This window comes from Lathyrus oleraceus, chromosome 6 (genome assembly GCF_024323335.1).
Source record: "Lathyrus oleraceus cultivar Zhongwan6 chromosome 6, CAAS_Psat_ZW6_1.0, whole genome shotgun sequence".
NCBI lineage: Eukaryota > Viridiplantae > Streptophyta > Magnoliopsida > Fabales > Fabaceae > Lathyrus > Lathyrus oleraceus.
The window spans coordinates 96,075,297-96,093,790 of record NC_066584.1 but is presented as its reverse complement, the minus strand read 5'-3'; positions in this window follow the sequence as shown (position 1 = coordinate 96,093,790).

The window sequence follows — 18,494 nt, the reverse complement described above, 5'->3', positions numbered from 1 at the left end:
CTTGTGTGGTTGTTGAGGTGAACCAAGTAAAATCTCTATTTGGTTGGGGGAGGCATCCATTATTAAAACTCTCAGTCGGTTCGCGAGCTTAACCAACTATTAAAAAGCTCTCAGTCGATTCATGAGCTTAGTCTGCTATTAAAAAACTCTTAAGCGGTTCATGAGCATTTCCAACTATGAAAAATCTCTTTGTTGGTTTGTGGGCTTAGCCTATAGTTAAAAAACTCTCAATTGGTTTTGGAGGTTTTCGTATTTAAATCTTCTTATTGGTTGAGAAGTTAGTCATTGAAAAACTCCAATCCTTGTATAAGGAGATTCGTGGCCATATCCTGTTAAAAAATCTCAACATATTAGAAACTCTCAAGAAGTAATTCTTGGGGATAGGATTATGTCACTTCATTAGACTGAACCTCTAAAATTATGGTGCCTTTCTCTTAACTTTTTAATTTCCAGTCATTTATTTCCGCTACAATTTTGTTTTCTTATTTTTGCTGCTTTTACACTGTTTGTTTTACAAAAGCTTTTTAAAATTAGATTTTGTAAATAAAAAAAATTGAAAATGGATTTTCAATCCCACACAATTTACCTCTTCTTATGTTTGAAGTCTCATGTCCAACAGTTTGTTGTAAAACTTAATAATAAAGAAAGCTTGTCGGGGTTATATTTCATCATTCTATCCTCATGTACTATCGGGATCAATAATATGCATTTCTAATCAGCAATTAATATTACCACATATCACGTTCTTTCGTTTTTTATTTCTAAATCAACAAGGTGAAATCAATCATATTGCCTAATAGAAGATATCTCAGTATATTAACCAATATGATAGCATTAAGATTCGATAGCATTTGTGAATGCTAAATGTAAATCTATCTTTAGAGTTTAGCATCTAGCTGATGAAAATCTTTGATCAAGGAAAGAAAAGTACTTCTCAATATTGATTCAAAACCATGAAAACATGTTCTAGTTTTATATTATAAAATAAGCAATAAGAATGAATATGATCATCAATATTAAAGCATAGCTAAAATTACATATAAAAAAATCATGATCAAGATTGATCCATGAGTATTCAGACGACTAACCCCAACAAAAGAGAAATTATCTACCCTTACTCATAGTAGTTCTACGATGATGATCTAGAAGTAAGAATTGGAATAACATCTGCGTCGATTTCTTAGACAACACTTCCACTTTCAATCTTCCCTATTCCTTTCTCTCATGTTGTGTTTATGAGTTTTTGGTGTAACACAGTGGTAAAATGGTAACAAAACTTATTGTTCATATGAATGGTTGTGACTACTATTTATAGATTTTTATTGAGGTATTCTTTATTTATGAAACCTTTAGCAAGCCTACTTTTCCTCACCTATAAGTCATGTCAAGCTCATCCTCAAGGGGCCTTTTGGCCGCCATACTTTACTTAACGAGTTACTCTTTCTTGCCTAGTGAGAAAAACTTTCCTTCACTCTAAAGTAACTTAGCCAAGAAGTATTGAACCATTTTACCTCACTTAACAAGGTTGAAACTTTCTCTAGCGAGCCAACCCTTGCTTCCTCATGAAGTAACTTGGCCTTGAAGCAATCTTGAATTGCCTTGCTTCACCTAGTGAGGTTGTTGTCTCGCCTAGCAAGTGTCTTTCTTCACTATGAAGTAACTTGACCTTGAAGTAATCTATGAGCTGCCATAACTCACTTAGCGAGATCATGTTTTTGCTTAGCGATAAAGTCTCTAGATTATCTTCCTTGCTTTTTTCTTGTACTTGGCTGGGCGAGCCCGTGCTTCGCCTAGAGAGGCATCTTCTATCTAGTTTTGATATTTTGTGATTTCATATGTTCTTTGTACTTGTACTTTTGAATAACACAATTAAGATATTTGCACAAATGTTTTAGTGTCTTTTTATAAAAAAAAATTAAGGGGGGGGGGGGGTGTCATACGAGTACTTGTGAAGTAAATAAGTTCTTATGCACTTTAAGTAAATTTGGCACTTAACATTTTGCCATATGACAAACATCATAAGGTATATGATCCAAAATAGAGTAATTATATCTCTTACTCTAACATTTTATTCTATCATGAGACAAGTGGCCTAATCTCAAATGCCAAAGTTTATTATCATCATATTTCCCAATATTTTAAAAACCGGACCGGAGATCGAACTGGTAAAACTTACGGTTTAAGATTCAATTGGTTCAACCGGTTCAATCTACGGTCGAACCGTTTATTAAATAAACTAATAATATAAAATTAAACTTCATAAATATATCACACATAATCATATGTTCACAACTTAATAAAATAAATATTTCAAAAATTCATTACAAATTTAATATAACAATATTGATAATACATATAATAACATAACATAGTTCTACACTTCATTTTTCAACATTCATTTAAGAACAATTTGACCAAATTAAAGAATTATAATAAAAAAATTAAACCAATTCAAATCAAAATTAAAATAATAGAATATAATAACTAAAATAAAGTTCAAATAATTAAGAATATCTAAATTAAATAAGATACAATACCAAAAATAAATAATATAATATACTTTATTAAACAAAAAAAATGAATTTGAATTGAATTACGACAAATAAATTTTAATTGACAACAACAAACAATATTGACTTGAACGACAATCAATATTGAGTTAGATATTGTGACTATGTTTGAAAGAGACGGCGTGATAATAATAAAGTGTGGTTGAAAAAAAATTATAATGGAGTGATAAAACTTAGAAGTTTGTTTGATTGTAAAAAATAATGGAATTTTTTTTTTATGATTGGGAATGTATTTTAAGTTTTGATATTAACATATTCAAATTTATAAAAAAATTTAAAAAATGGCCAATTTGATAAATTTTTTTGAACCGGGCGGTTTTACAAAACTAGCTCCGGTTCTTTGGTTCGAATGGTTTTGGACGGTTCAATCCGTTTTTTCCGATTTTACTCCGGTTTTGATCCACTAATGATTTTGAAAGGTTAACTCAACCGGATTCATCTCCGATTTCCGGTTCAACCGATCGGTTCTATCCGGTTTTTAAAATATTGGTATTTACGTCATGAATACTAACACTCAAATTTATCTTGTTAGGCTTGAAGTAATACAATCCATCAAACTCCTTAGTCAAACCAATCTTCCTTGTAGTTCCTTTTTCCTGTAGAATGCATGAATCATCTTTGAAATATATGCTACAATTACCTATCTTATATAATATTGACACAAATATCATATTGTCATTAAAACCAGGTAGATGTAACACCCTTTATATGATCAACTTTTCATGCAATTTGACTTTACTAACTATATGAGTTTGAATACTATTGTCATTAGGAAAACCAATAGATGTATGAGGAATTACTTCATTACGTGAAAGGAACCAATCTATAGAGTTGAAAATGTGATATGTTGCTCATGTATCTAAGATTTAATTGTAGTTATCGTCCTTAGATTTGAAATCATGGTCAAAGTGTTTACTTGCAATTCTTGCAGAATAACATATGATATTTTCTCTTCTAACCGTATTAGTTATATGCTTGACTCCATCAACATTATTCTTCTCGAACAAGGCAAGAAAGTTATCATATTGATCTTTAGTCAAAGACACATTGCCCTCATATGCAGTTTTCATCTTTAAATCAACAACATCTTCTTGAATGTCAGCTCCTACATTGTTAGCATATGCATCCCCTTTGCAAATCCCAAACTTGGTGGATAGTCAAGATTTCAATATCATACATCAACTATATGATCATTTTTCCCACAATGTGTTAAAACCTTTTATCTAAAAGAGTTGCATCAACCTTTTTCCCCTTGATAACCACCATATCCTTTACCTCGACCAAATCCATGATTGGACCCATCGTTCTTAACAACATTGGCTAATGCACTTATCTCTTCACTTTTGGCCTTTGAGTGTGCATTAACATCATAGTTTTGTTGCCTCTCTTATTATAAGACTATTTATATGACCTTATTGATAGTTGGAAAGGTTTTATCAACAATACTTGAGACCTAACATTTTTATATTGCTCATTCAATCCCATAAGGAATATAATGATTTTATCTTAATTCTTGAACATTCTTGCATTGCGTATAGCATGACATACACATGCATTAGGACATGTACATTAAGCATATGTCTAAATTGACCGAATTCCTCACACATAACACACATTTCAGTGAAGCATTTAAAAAAATTTAAGTCTCCTTGTTTGAAATTCAAGATATCTTGATATGAAGCAGAAATACGAACCATATCTCTTTACAAGTATCTTTCTTTAAGATCATTCCATACGTATACAACAGTTTCGATGTAAACCACACTTTCAACAACTATTGGCTTCATTAAATTGATTAACCATGAACGAACAAGGTTATTGCATATCTCTCATGCAACAAAGTTAAGATCATCTTCTTTTTGAACCGGAATCAAACCATTTACAAGTTTGAACTTGTTCTTGGAGGCAAGAACACATTGCATCCTCTTCGTCAATCCATAATAACTGCTATCTACTTTCGGTTGTGTCGTGATACACACAGATTTTGAATTCTTTTATGATGAAGGTAATACATAATCAAGTGCAGCATCTAGATTTGAGGAAACATTTCCACTATTGTTGTTAGTGCTATTTCTCACCATTAAAATCACATGAAGAAGAGTTAGATGAAAGGAGACTCTATGATAACATAACATAGTTTCTAACTATGTGATCAAGTTTACAGAAAATGTAAAAATGTGATTGAGTGAATGAAAGCATTGGTTCATTAACTTTGCAATGAAAGCAAAAACAAGCTTATATAGAAGTTTGGTACAAGAGCTAGTTAGTTAGAGAACATGGCAGAAAAATAATTGTCTAACAAACTAGTTAAGTGTATGTTTGCTTTATCTTTTGGAATAGTCAAAGCAATTTTAGAGGTATATAATTGATTTTGGAATGATATTGAGGTGTTTGGTTCTTTCAAAATAGATTGATTCTGCTTCTATAATTGATTCTACTTGAAAGTAGAATTTGTAACTTTTGAGTTTAACGTTATTTTTACATTAAAATTTATTATTCAACTCACTTTTACATAAATTTGTTCAAACATAAATCATTTTATATTCAACTCACTTTTAACCAAAATCAATTATACGAAATCAATTTACTCAAAATCAAGCACGCACTAACTTTATAAATTGGGTAACTTGTTGAGCAAGTTACTTACATAACTTTCATTTATACATTGCCATTATATAATAACTTGATGAACAAATTACTTACTTTCATCTTCATCTATTGTTTTTGAGTACTCCAATTTTTTATGAAGCTTCCAAAGATATCCGTGTAAAGAACATTAGTCTATCTCTTGAAGGAAAAAAAAAGAGTACATTAACTTTCAAATCACGGCATAAGCAACTATATACAAATAATACCAAAAAAATAAACCTATATATAAAAACTTGTGAGTTTGTCATGGTCTGTAGAGTAAGCCAATTTACTTTCAAAATTTAAAAGATTCTTTCGTCTACGTGACTTTGTAATCTAGCCACCTTCCTTGTCTTGTTTCTTTATTTTCTTTTCTAAATTTGAATAAACGTGGAGGATCGATGCATCCTGGATTCTTACGGTAATATTAAAATAATAGATTTTGTCCTTGTTAGCTAAAAATAATATAACTTACCCAATTGTCACTTAAAAACCGCAAAGAACACATTGTCTGCTACAACAAATGTAACAATAGTGGAAACGCACGTTTGTATATAAGCGATTAAGCAAAATATCAAAGTAACTCGATTGAATAAATTTTGGTTTAAAAAAGGTGCATAACATACAAAGCATAAAATTCTAATGAAATCCTAAATGATATTAGGAGCATTGGAGCCATGACATGTTTCCCCGATAGATTTGATTATTTTGAACTCTTGAATAAAGATATCATCACATCATTCTTGATCCCATGCAACGATTGATTCACATTCAATTTGACATTGTGAAACTTAATTTTATTCTGCAGAGTCAAACAATATTAATAATGCTAGTAATGACAACGAGAATTAAGTCTTTCGGTTGAGAACTCCATTTTCTTTTAATGATGTAAAGTAAGGTTATAAGAGATGGAAAATTTAGAGACATTTGAATCGAGAGTCGAATTTAGGTATTATACATATTTTTTGTTTCTATTAAATTATATATCTTTCAAATTTAGTCCTTTTAAAATTTGTGCCAATTTGTTGTCATATGTTTTATAAAGACAAATGCGTTTAATTCTTTATAGAGACTTAGTTTAAAATGACTAAAATACTAAAATGGTCCTGGCCTCTATACACAAAAGATCAAACATGCACATGACTTTATCAATATTTTAGTCTCTATTTGAGTAAAGCACTTCTCAATTTGATCGATCTATTAGTTTGTGTAATTTATGTTGAATTGTAATTCCTATTGTCGAAACAGATTGCTCGACAGAAGTAAGGAAATGTTGAATCACGTAGGTGTCGAAGTGTTGAGGAGTTAGCCTCGACATGAATTTGGTTTTAAACCTAATTTTGTAGTGTTGGCAGAATTAGGTATTTTAGGCTTTTGTTTTTGGGTTTTGCTTAAGGAGCAAGCAAGCAAAATCTATAAATAGATAGTAACCCATATTATTGTAAATACTTAAATTTTGCAGTTGCAAAAGGAATAGAGAAGCACAGTTTGTGAGCAGAGAGAAACTCTGCATAATCAATTCATCTTCTTCCTTCTCTCGATAAACCCTAATCATTTTCTTTTCTTATCTTCATCATCATTGTGCAGCGATACAATCTTGCAACCAAGGTTGGTTGATTCACTCGAGTGAAGAGTGAAGAACAAGAGGGAATTCGATTAGTGAGATTGAATATTGTTCATCAAGATTGACTCGAAATTATTCAAAGTTTTGAGTTTAATTCCAACATCTGGTATCTAGAACACTGACTTAGCGATTCTTAAAAGCATAACATGATGAATCATCCGAACGAGCATTTTTCGGTGAGTCTCCCAATTTTGAAGAATCAGAACTACGAGAAATAGTACAAGAAGATAAATATTGTCTTTTGTTATCAAGATCTTTGGGATCTTATGAAGGAGTGAGTGACACCACTTGCAGCAAATGTGACAGATGAAGAAAATGTTGCACACAAAGAATTGAAGAAGAAAGATTATAAAGCTCTCTTAATAATTCATCAATGTGTCGATTCTGACAATTTCGAAAAGGTTAGTGGTGTTGAATCAGCGAAAGAAACATGGAAAGTTTTGGAAAAATCATTTGGAGGCGGAGAAAAGGTGAAAGAGGTGAGGTTACAAACTCACATAAGAACGTACGAATTACTTCAGATGGAAGACAATGAAAGCATAACTGATTTTTTTATTAGGGTTACAAAATTGGTGAATCAAATCAAGGTATGTGGAGAAGTGTTAACATCAAGATAAGTTGTTTCAAAGATCTTGAGGTCATTGACTCTAAAGTTCGACCACGAGGTAGTGGTCATAGAAGAGTCGAAAGATTTGTCAGCATTGATAAAGGAAGAGCTTCAAAGGATGCTTGAATCTCATGAGCAAAGAAATGCTGAAAGAGTTGCAGGCAAGTCGAAGAGTGATGTGGCTTTGCAGGTGCAATCAGCAAGAGAAAAGAAAGGCAAAGAGAAGTGGCTCGACAACAAAGATAAAAAAGGCTACAATAATTCAACTAGTCGAAATCATCAAGAAGGAGGTTGGTCGAATCAGAGAAGACCATCATACCAAAGTGACCAAATAGGTGGTGTTATAGGTAGAGGAAGAGGTGGTGGTCAAAAACCTGAAAAAAGTCATATTCAGTGTTTCAATTGTCATAAGTATGGTCGCTACTCAAACGATTATCCTGAAAAAGAGAAGAATCATGAAACTGATGCAAAGTTTGCAAAGCATGAAGAAAAAGAGATGTTATTGATGGTCACAACAAGAGATGAAGAAAGATCCCAGGACCAATGGTACTTGGACTCATGATGCTCATCACACATGACTGGTAGGAAAGATTGGTTTGTCAACATGAAACCCTCAATGAAGAACATGGTAAAATTTGCAAATGACATTACTCTAGCAGCTGAAGGTATTGGTGATGTTCTGATTATGAGGAAAGATGGCAAGAGGTCAGTAATTTCTAATGTATTGTACATATCAGGCATTAAAAGTAATTTGCTCTGCATATGGAAGTTGGTCGAAAAGAACTATAAAGTGTCGATCAAAGAAAAGATGATAAGAATTCTTGAGTCTGGTGGAAGGTTAATCTTGAAGGCACATGTGTCTTAGAATAGAACCTTCAGGATTGAATTTAATGTGATGGAGCACAAGTGCCTTACAGCTAGCAGGGATGAATGGATATGGCAATATAGACTTGGTCATCTCAATTTCAAAGACATCAAAGATCTGAAGAGAAGGAATATGGTTTCAGGGTTACCATAAATTGACATTCCAAATGCAGTGTGTGAAGATTATGTCCATGCGAAGCAGCACAAGAGCAACTTCAACAAGGATGCAAGAAGCAAGTTGGAGGAAATTCTTGAAGTCGTATACTCTGATATGTGTGGTCCTATCCAAGTGGATTCTATTGGAGGTAACATATACTTTGTCACATTCATAGATGATTTCAGTCAAAAACTGTGGACTTACCTGATCAAGAAGAAAAGTGAAGTGATTGAGGTATTTGTCAAGTTTAAATCTATGGTCGAAAGCTAAAGATTTTGAGGACTGATGGTGGTGGAGAGTATGTGCCAAAATACTTCAACAAGTTATGTGAGAAAGAAGGGATTATGCATAAGGTGGTGCCACCCTACACTCCACAACAGAATGGAACGACGGAAAGGAAGAATAGAACCATCATAAATATGGTGAGAAGTATATTTAAAGGTAAGCATCTACCCAAAGAATTATGGGGAGAAGTTGTATCGACGACAACATATATTTTGAACAGATACCCGACGAAGAAGCTATAAGGAATTACGCTAGAAGAATGTTGGTCTGATGTCAAGCCTAGCTTAGGTCATTTGAAGGTATTTGGATTTATAGCACATAGACATGTGTCTGATTGGTTGAGAAGAAAACTTGATGACAACTCGAGTAAGATGATCCTAATAGGATATCATTCGACTAGAGGTTACAAGTTGTTCGATCCAGTGAACAAGAAAGTAGTGATCAGTAGGGACGTGATCATAGATGATCTTAAGGAATATGATTTAACTGAAAATTTAAAGAAGGATTCAGTGAGAATCTTATGTGAAGAACTAGCAAGTGAAGTCGAATGAGAAGTTCGACAGGAAGAAGTCAGAGGTCAAGCAAGAATAAGCAAACCTCAAAAAACAAGACACATGCCTTCAAGGTTTCAAGAATGTGTGATTACATCAGATGATATGGTCAATGATGAAGGTAAGTTGGTGCATTATGCTTTCTATACAGATGTCAAACCATTCAATGCAACTAAGACACTGAAGGATTCAAAGTGGGTGAAAGCAATGAATGAGGAACTGAAGTCCATCAAAGATAATGTCACTTGGTCACTTGTCGAATTGCCTCAAGGCAAGAAGTAAATCAATGTGAAGTGGGTATACAAGGTGAAGTTGAATCCCAAAGGTGAAGTAACTCTACACAAGGCAAGACTTATGGCGAAAGGATTTCTTCAGAAGGAAGGAATCAACTTTGATGAAGTTTTTGCACCCATTGCTAGGATCAAAACAATCAGGTTGGTTATTGGTCTAGCAAACATGAAAAACTAGCACACATGTCAGATGGATGTGAAATGTGTGTTCCTGAATGGCCAATTAGATGAAGAAGTTTATGTTGCACAACTAGTTGGGTTTGTGAAACAAGGCGAAGAAAGAAAGGTATACATGCTACATAAAGCCCTATATGGACTTAAGAAAGCTCCAAGAGCTTGGAATAAGAAGATAGAAAGTTTCCTAAGGGAAAAGAAATTTATGAAGTGCACAACTGAGCATGGAATATATGTAAGAAGAAGCAATAATGAATTTCTTATACTATGTATTTATGTCGATGATCTGTTAATAACAGGAAGTTGCAAGAAGGAGATCGAAGATTTCAAACATGACCTAAGTGAGGAGGTTGAAATGTTATACTTGGAAAATCTCTTATAATTCCTTGGCATCGAATTCTACAAGAGTAGTAGAGGCTTGATGATGAACCAAAGAAGATATGCGGGCAAAATACTCAAGAGATTTGAGATGCAAGAATGCAACCCAACTTCGACTCCAACTGAGCCTAGATTGCAACTGTCAAAATACATAGATGAAGATGATGTTGATCCAATGCAGTACAGAAGACTCATTGGATCACTTTGATACATTGTTCACACAAGGTCTGATCTAGCATATAGTGTAGGCATGATGAGTAGATTCATACAAAAGCCAAAGGTATCACACCTAGTAGCAACGAAGAGGATACTAAGGTATCTCAAAGGAACTATTGACTATGGAATTTTGTTTCTTGCAGTTGATGAAGGAAAAGAATGCAAACTAGTGGGATACGCCAACTTAAGTTGGTGTAGTGATGCTGAGGATAAAAAATCCACAATTAGATATGTGTTTATACTAGGTGGTGCATCAGTTGCTTGGAGTCCAAGAAAGGAACCAGTAGTGACACTGACGTCGTGTGAAGCTGAGTACATAACTGCTTCTCTTTGTGCATGTCAAGCAACTTGGATGGTGAATTTGGTCGAAGAGATTACATGGAAGAATCATGGAGCGATTACTATGAAGATCGATAACATGTCTGCTATCAATCTGGAGAAGAATCTGATAGCGCATGGACGAAGCAAGTACATCGAAATGAGGTTCCATTAACTTCGAGAGGAGGTAGCAAAAACAAAGTTGAACTTAGAATACTGCAGAACTGAGAATTAGATTGTAGACACCATGACAAAGGGAGTGCAAGTCAAAGTGTTTAAGAAGTTAAGGTCTATGATGAATGTAGATAACTTAGACACAATGAATTAGGCGGTGTATTGAATTGTAAGTCTTTGTGTCGAAGTAGGTTGCTCGACATAATCAAGGAAGTGTTGAATCACCTAGGTGTCGAAGTATTGAGGAGTTAGCCTCGACATGAATTTGGTTTTAAACCTAATTTTGTAGTGTTGGAAGAATTATGTATTTTGGGATTTTGGTTTTGGGATTTGCTTAGGAAGCAAGCAAGGAAAAACTATAAATGGGAAATAACCCCTATTATTGTAAACACTTGAATTTTGCAGTTCCAAAAGGAATAAAGAATCACAGTTTGTGAGCAGAGTGAAACTCTACATAATCAATTCATCTTCTTCCCTCTCTCGATATACCCTAAATTTTTTATTTCCCCGATTCAATTTTCTTTTATTGTTGTCACCATCATTGTGCAGCGACACAATCTTATAACCAAGTTTGGTTGATTCACTCGAGTGAAGAGTGGAGAGCAAGAGGGAATTCAATCGGTGGGATTGAATCTTATTCATCAAGATTGACTCGGAATTACTCAAAATTTTGGGTTTAATTCCAACAATTTAATGGTGCTAGCAATGCTCGTGTGACATGTTAATTATCACATGGCTGACAACTCAATTGTAAAATTGATTTATGTTTCTATAAATTTCTCTAAAACACATTTTTGATTCTATTAAAATTTTAAATTAGTTATTGTTTGTATCCAATGTTTCTCGGATAGATACCTCTATTAGTTTATGCAATTTATCGATGTTAATAGTATTTATGTGACAAGTTAAATGTCACGTGATTGGCATTTTTTATAAAAAAAAAGGTACTAATTCAGTCTTCTTTCAATCATTTTATTATTTATAATTTTCTTCATCATTGTTGAATCTTCTTCTTCATTTTCCTTTTTTTTATATTCTTAGTTTTATTATCCAATTATTTGTGTTGGTTACTATTACTAAATCTTCAATGCAATTATCTTTTAAAGTAACAAGAAACCTAAACCAATTAATGTATTTCCATGGTTGTTCATTAAAGGTGGGAATATAACATGCCAATTAACAAGGGCCTACGACCAAGCCTATATAGTCAAGACCAGATCATATTTTTTTTTAAATAAAAAAGACTTGGGCTTTTTCATAAGTCTATTTAACTAAAAAGATTAAGCCACATGCCATAAAAAATCTCTTAACCCTATCAAGCCGACCTATTTAAATAAACATGAATAACTTTATCATTGCTACATTAAATTTTGTACTTTGAATTAAAATACGAAAAATAAATCTTAATTATCATGAAGAACTTGTGAAAATAACTTTAAAAAAATCTTATGAACAATATTATAATTTGTTGTCAAAAGTTATTTTATAAGTCCTCTCAAACAAATAGTATCACAAAATTTATGCTAATAGGTAAACTCGAATGCGTCAATGAAAATAAACATTAGCCTTATTGATCTTTTAAATTGGTAGTCTATTTTACATTAGTTGAATTGTTTATTTATCAATTTTTAAATGAAGTAGGCTTTTAAGTAGGCTAGAAGGCTAATCAGGCCTCCAAAAAAGCTAGGCTCATGTCTAAAATATAAGTCTATGATAGACTATAGCTCAGACTTAGGCTTTAGATTTTTTCACATGTCAGACTCAAACTTGGCAAAGGCTAACTCGACCCAGCCTATTGTCATCTCTATTGCTCATACATGTATGGACTTATTAAAAAATATATAAAGATAAAGATTAATTTAATAGTATATTGTAGATTCTATGGACTAGTTTGATCGCACATTATAAAATCAAAGAACTAATATATTAATTGACAATGTGTATATTATATTTATCCAATGAGCTAAAATAAGAAACAAACAAGCACATGTAAGATGTTAAGAGAGCCATAAATTAGAACTTCATCATGAGCACAATCCATAAAAATTTTAGATGTTACGTGAGATGATATTTTAAATCTTATTTAAGATAAATCAGGGTGTACATAGGTTGAATTGGATTGATTTTGACCAAACTTATTATTCATCGTCCAAAATGAAAATTTAGAATAAACACCAGACCAAACTAACTAGTTCATTTATGAGTCGAGTTGAGTTGGATCGGGATTGAGAGTTGAGTTGCAAATAAAAAATACTAATATTTTTTCATGAATTTATTTCAACTTTAAAAGAAAAATCACTATTGCAAAAATCATTTTTTCACAACGGTTGAGATAGAGATTTAACCACAGAAGATGGTCTATGATAACAAAAGGTGTGATAGTAAGTGAACTATTTTCCACCACAGACTATTGAAAGTAGTAAAAAATTGGATAGCGCGTTACTTTTCACCACAATTGAAATATCCAACCATGGTGAAAAAGTAGAAAGATAATTGATTTGATACCCAACAACATCATTTTTGGATTTTCTTTAAATTGGATGGCGTGCTACATATAACCACGGTTGAAAACAACTGTCCATGGTAAAATATTTTATTTATTTTTTAATTATATATTTTTTAATTTTACAAAAAACTCATTATTATAACTTGTATTTTTGTGAATCTGAAAAAATCAGAAACATCAAAATAATACATTTGTGAATCAAAACTAAATTGACAACTACTATGAACAAAAAATATGCACCAAAACGATATGCATTTTACACAATATTATATCAAACAAAAAAAAATAACCAACATAAAATATTATTATGCAACCGAATTAACCTTTCTTAACAATTTGTTTTTTAATTGTTGTATTTAACAATATATATTTAAATATCTATTGTTTTTATAATTAAATACAACATTAATTATTGGTTTATCAATAATATTTTTGCTTATTTATTATAGAAAGAGAAAGAGATGAAATAAAATTATAAATAATTACATAGGGTTATACATGGGTTGGTTTGGGTTGAGTATGACCAAACTCAATATTTAATTTATATAAGACACTCTATTTAGATGAGGTAAAATAACACCCGTAATACCAATACCAATGAGTCGGTTTGCATAAATCCACTATTTTTGGGTTGGGTTAGGTTGACTTTGAGTTGTGGGTTGCCACATAATTTTTCTATTTTATTAATATTAAATGACTAAATGATGAGTCATCATATTTTTTCATAAAAAATATTCAATATTCTTATCTCTTTAAACAAAATTAAATATCTTATTTTTATTATTTTTTAACATCATAAAATAATAAATGATAACATCAACTAATAAAAAATATCATAAAATACTAGCAGTAAATTAAATTTGCATGACAAAATTATATTAACATCAAAATAACAAAAGAGAAAAATATCCAAAATTAGTTAAAGTCATGTTTTAATTTAAAATAGAAACAATTAAGATGATATTCATCAAAATTATCTGAAACAATAATGTTTGATTAGTGGGTATGTGGATCTTTTTGAGTTTGAATTTAGTTTTATCTGAAATCCAATTTTCTGAATTTTTTTGAATAGATTTAATCGAATTTTAAAGGTTGATCCAATCCATGAACATCCCATATATATATATATATATATATATATATATATATATATATATATATATATATATATATATATATATATATATATATATATATATATATATATATATATATATATATAATATATATATATATATATATAATATATATATATATATATATATATATATATATATATATCATAAGAGAGATATAAATAATAGTATTAAAAAAAAGTAACATTTGACTTAATATATATAAAAAGTTAAAAGATTAAAAGCAATGGGTAATAATTTATTACTCTCTCCAATATAAAATATAAATAAATAAGGTCTGAATGTCAAATGTATTTAGTCTAAATGTTGAATCAAATATATTATATTTTTGTTTATTTTTATTTTATTCCAGAAAAAATATTATTAGTTTATCTAAATTATCAGTTACTTTGCAATTTCTTTTTATAAAAAATACAATTCAAATTTTAATTAATCAAAATTAATTTTTACAATTGATAATTATTTTAAGGAAATTTATCTTTTTGTTTAAATGAACTTATTTCTATTTGGCAAGACAACTTTTAAATTTTAAATTTTAAATTTATACTTTATATATTAAAAAAAATTGATAGCTAACCAAATTTTAACCAAATCTATAAGTCTTACATCAAATCTTAATCGTTAATAGAAACTAGTAGTTTCTATATATAGTTAAGATCCGTAAACACCGAATATAAATCTAAAAGTTTTACACCAAATCTTAACCGTTAATAGAAATGAATAAAACAATAATTTTTTTATTTAATTTAATATGGCCGTTTAATTCATTTCTATTAATAATTGAGATTTAGTTTAAGACTTTTAGACTTAGACCTAGTATCAACAAATCTTAATTATCATATTCTCTTTGTTTGTCCTGAAATAAACGTCATGGGGGAGAAAATTCTTACTTGGACTCAAATGCAGCATACTTCTACTAATTTGAGGAACAAGATTAGTTGGATTATCCGACGTAGCAAAGACAAATATTATAAAGTTGTGACTCTTAAACTTGCAGCAACGGAAAACTATCTATGCAGTTTGGCACTACATGAATGACAAATTTTTTGCTAATGATGTGAATAATACTAATATAGTAGACACCATCATTAATACGATTGTTTATAGGGGTTAGATCAATACGAAACTTAGGTCTCACTTAGCTAGGTTGATGATGAACTAGCTATTGTGGTTTTTTTTTGTCCGGATTGATTTGTGGGTTGGATCCATGCGATCGTTTTGTACTTATGTTTTTGAATTAATCTAAGTCTTATCTATATATATATATATATATATATATATATATATATATATATATATATATATATATATATTTAACCATTAGATGAGATTCAATTCAAAGGTTATGATTTGGAGTAAGTTAAAAAAAATTACTTTGGAGTAAGTTAAAAAAATTACTTTTGGAGTAAGTTGATCCCCTCTCTCTCTCTCTCTCTCTCTCTCTCTCTCTCTCTCTCTCTCTCTCTCTCTCTCTCTCTCTCTCTCTCTCTCTCTCTCTCTCTCTCTCTCTCTCTCTCTCTCTCTCTCTCTCTCTCTCTCTCTCTCTCTCTCTCTCTCTCTCTCTATAATATATATATATATATATATATATATATATATATTATATATATATATATATATATATATATATATATATATATATATATATATATATATATATATATATATAAGTCAAGATCTGTTGACATTTAAAAGTCTTACAACAAATCACAATCGTTAATATGAATAAATCAAACGGTCATATAAGTAATATAATTTTTAGGAAAAAGAAATGATATTTAATAAGATAGTTTGATTTAGTTCTATTAACGGTTGAGATTTGACATAAATCTTTTAGACTTAGGCTCTGTTTGGCAAAACACATTTTTGAGCTAATGCTTATAGCTTATAATCTCATATGGCAATTTAGATCTGTTTGATATCTGTCTTTTCATCACGAGCTTATAGTTTATTTTATTAACTTATAGCTTATATATATATATATATATATATATATATATATATATATATATATATATATATATATATATATATAAAAGTAACTTTATAACTTGTAATTTTTTCTTTTAATTTTATACATGTAAGTTTATTTGCCATATTCTATAAGATGACTCATCCGGTATCAGTCATTTGTTTGAGCGAAACAAAGCCTAACATCATAAGTTCATTTATACTCATTTGAATTTTGTACTCTACTCTTTTTTTTTAGTTGTCGTGTGTGGAATAATTCCGTTCCTATTTATTTTTCACTTTTTATAATTTAATGCATTATTAGTTATTGAATTTTCATAATACATTTGACTAGGGTGTTAGAACAAGATTTAGTTTTGCGTCTATATCTTGAGTTTTGATGATAACAATGTAGTGTTTGTGTGAGAGTAATTTTGATATCATAATAATTTGTTATTGTGTAACTTTAAAAATCATTTCTGATTATAAGTTTATGACGTGCAACATCTTCTGAACATTTATTATGAATTCCACTTTTGCGCCAATCACTCATGAGAAGTTCTGAAAGACACCATGTTATTGTTGCAATGTTCTTTCTGCTTCTGTGCTGATTCACTCCTGAGAAGCTCTGGAAAGACGCTATGTTGCTGCTGCAATGTTCTATTTACTTCTGCTTCTGGATGTGACTCTGGTTGTCAAGCTTCTTAAGAATGGCAAGCTCATGAAGTTTTGTTACTCAACTGAAGACTTTGAAGATCTCAAGCCAGACACTGACGTGGTCAAGATTCTAACTGAAGATTATGAAGTTCTGTTACTCAGCTTAAGACTCTGAAGATCTAAAGCCAGACACTGACGTGGTCAAGGTTCTGACTGGAGATTCTGATTTTAGCTTTGTGTTTCTTCTTTTCATGCTTCATCAACTATTTCTCAGAAGCCAATGAATTTGAAGGTAAGATAAAAGTGGATACGTGATCAAATAGTATATGTTACAAATCAAATATTCCTTCCACTACCTGAAATCGTGGGTGAATGACAATACTGTTCTTCACACTTGTCATTAATTCGTTAGTGGACAACTGCATTAATGGTATCCTTGAATTACTCTCCAATGGTACTTTTCTTATGTTATATAAGTGGGATTTGGAGACATGGAGAAAGCTGCTAACACTAACGTTACTGCTACAACTTGAAAAGTATGTTTTCTATGTGGAAAAACTATCAACTTTTTTCACAGTTTTTCTTTAAAATTTTATTTTCATTTGTGTAAAATTTACTTGTGTAGAAGCAACTTGTAACACAAAAAGCTTTATTCAAACTTGTTTGTTTTTGTTTCCTTAAGGAGACTAGGTTTTGGTTGGATCCTTAAGAAGACAAAGAAAATTGTTCTTTGTGATTTTTTTTAAGGAGACTAGATTTAGTCGGATCCTTGAGAAGACAAAGAAAGTTGTTCTTTGTGGTTTTTCTATAATCTGTTGGATTATAGTGGATTAAATCATTGTGTATAAGGCAAAATCACCTTGGTGGATGTACTGGATTAACTTTGATTTCAAGCGAAGCAGGATAAAAATCCTTGTGTATTTCTCTCTTTGATCTCTTGTTTGTGTGGAGATTTTGAGTTGGTAAAAAAATTTTGTTTTTTAAAAACCTAATTCAAACCCCCATTTCTTGTATTTTTCACACCTTCATAGGGATGTATACATGTTAGGTTGGACCGGATTTGACCTAACCCGTTATCTAACTCATTCAAATTTCAATGGGTTGAGTTTCTCGTCTAACCCATAATTTCATTGTCTAAACTGATCCGAACCGACCAGTTCATTTATGGGTTGGGTTGGGTTCGCGGGTTGTGTTTCAAATACAAAAATATTTTTTAATGATTCTTTTTGTCGGTTTAAAAAATATAACACAACTCAATACAATCATACTCATTTACAACACTCAAATTCGATGAAACACATCATATAATATCTAATAAAATTCATCAATATGACATTAGCACTTGATAATAGTATACAATTCAAGATGACATTAACACTTGAAAATAATATAAAGTTCCATAACATACA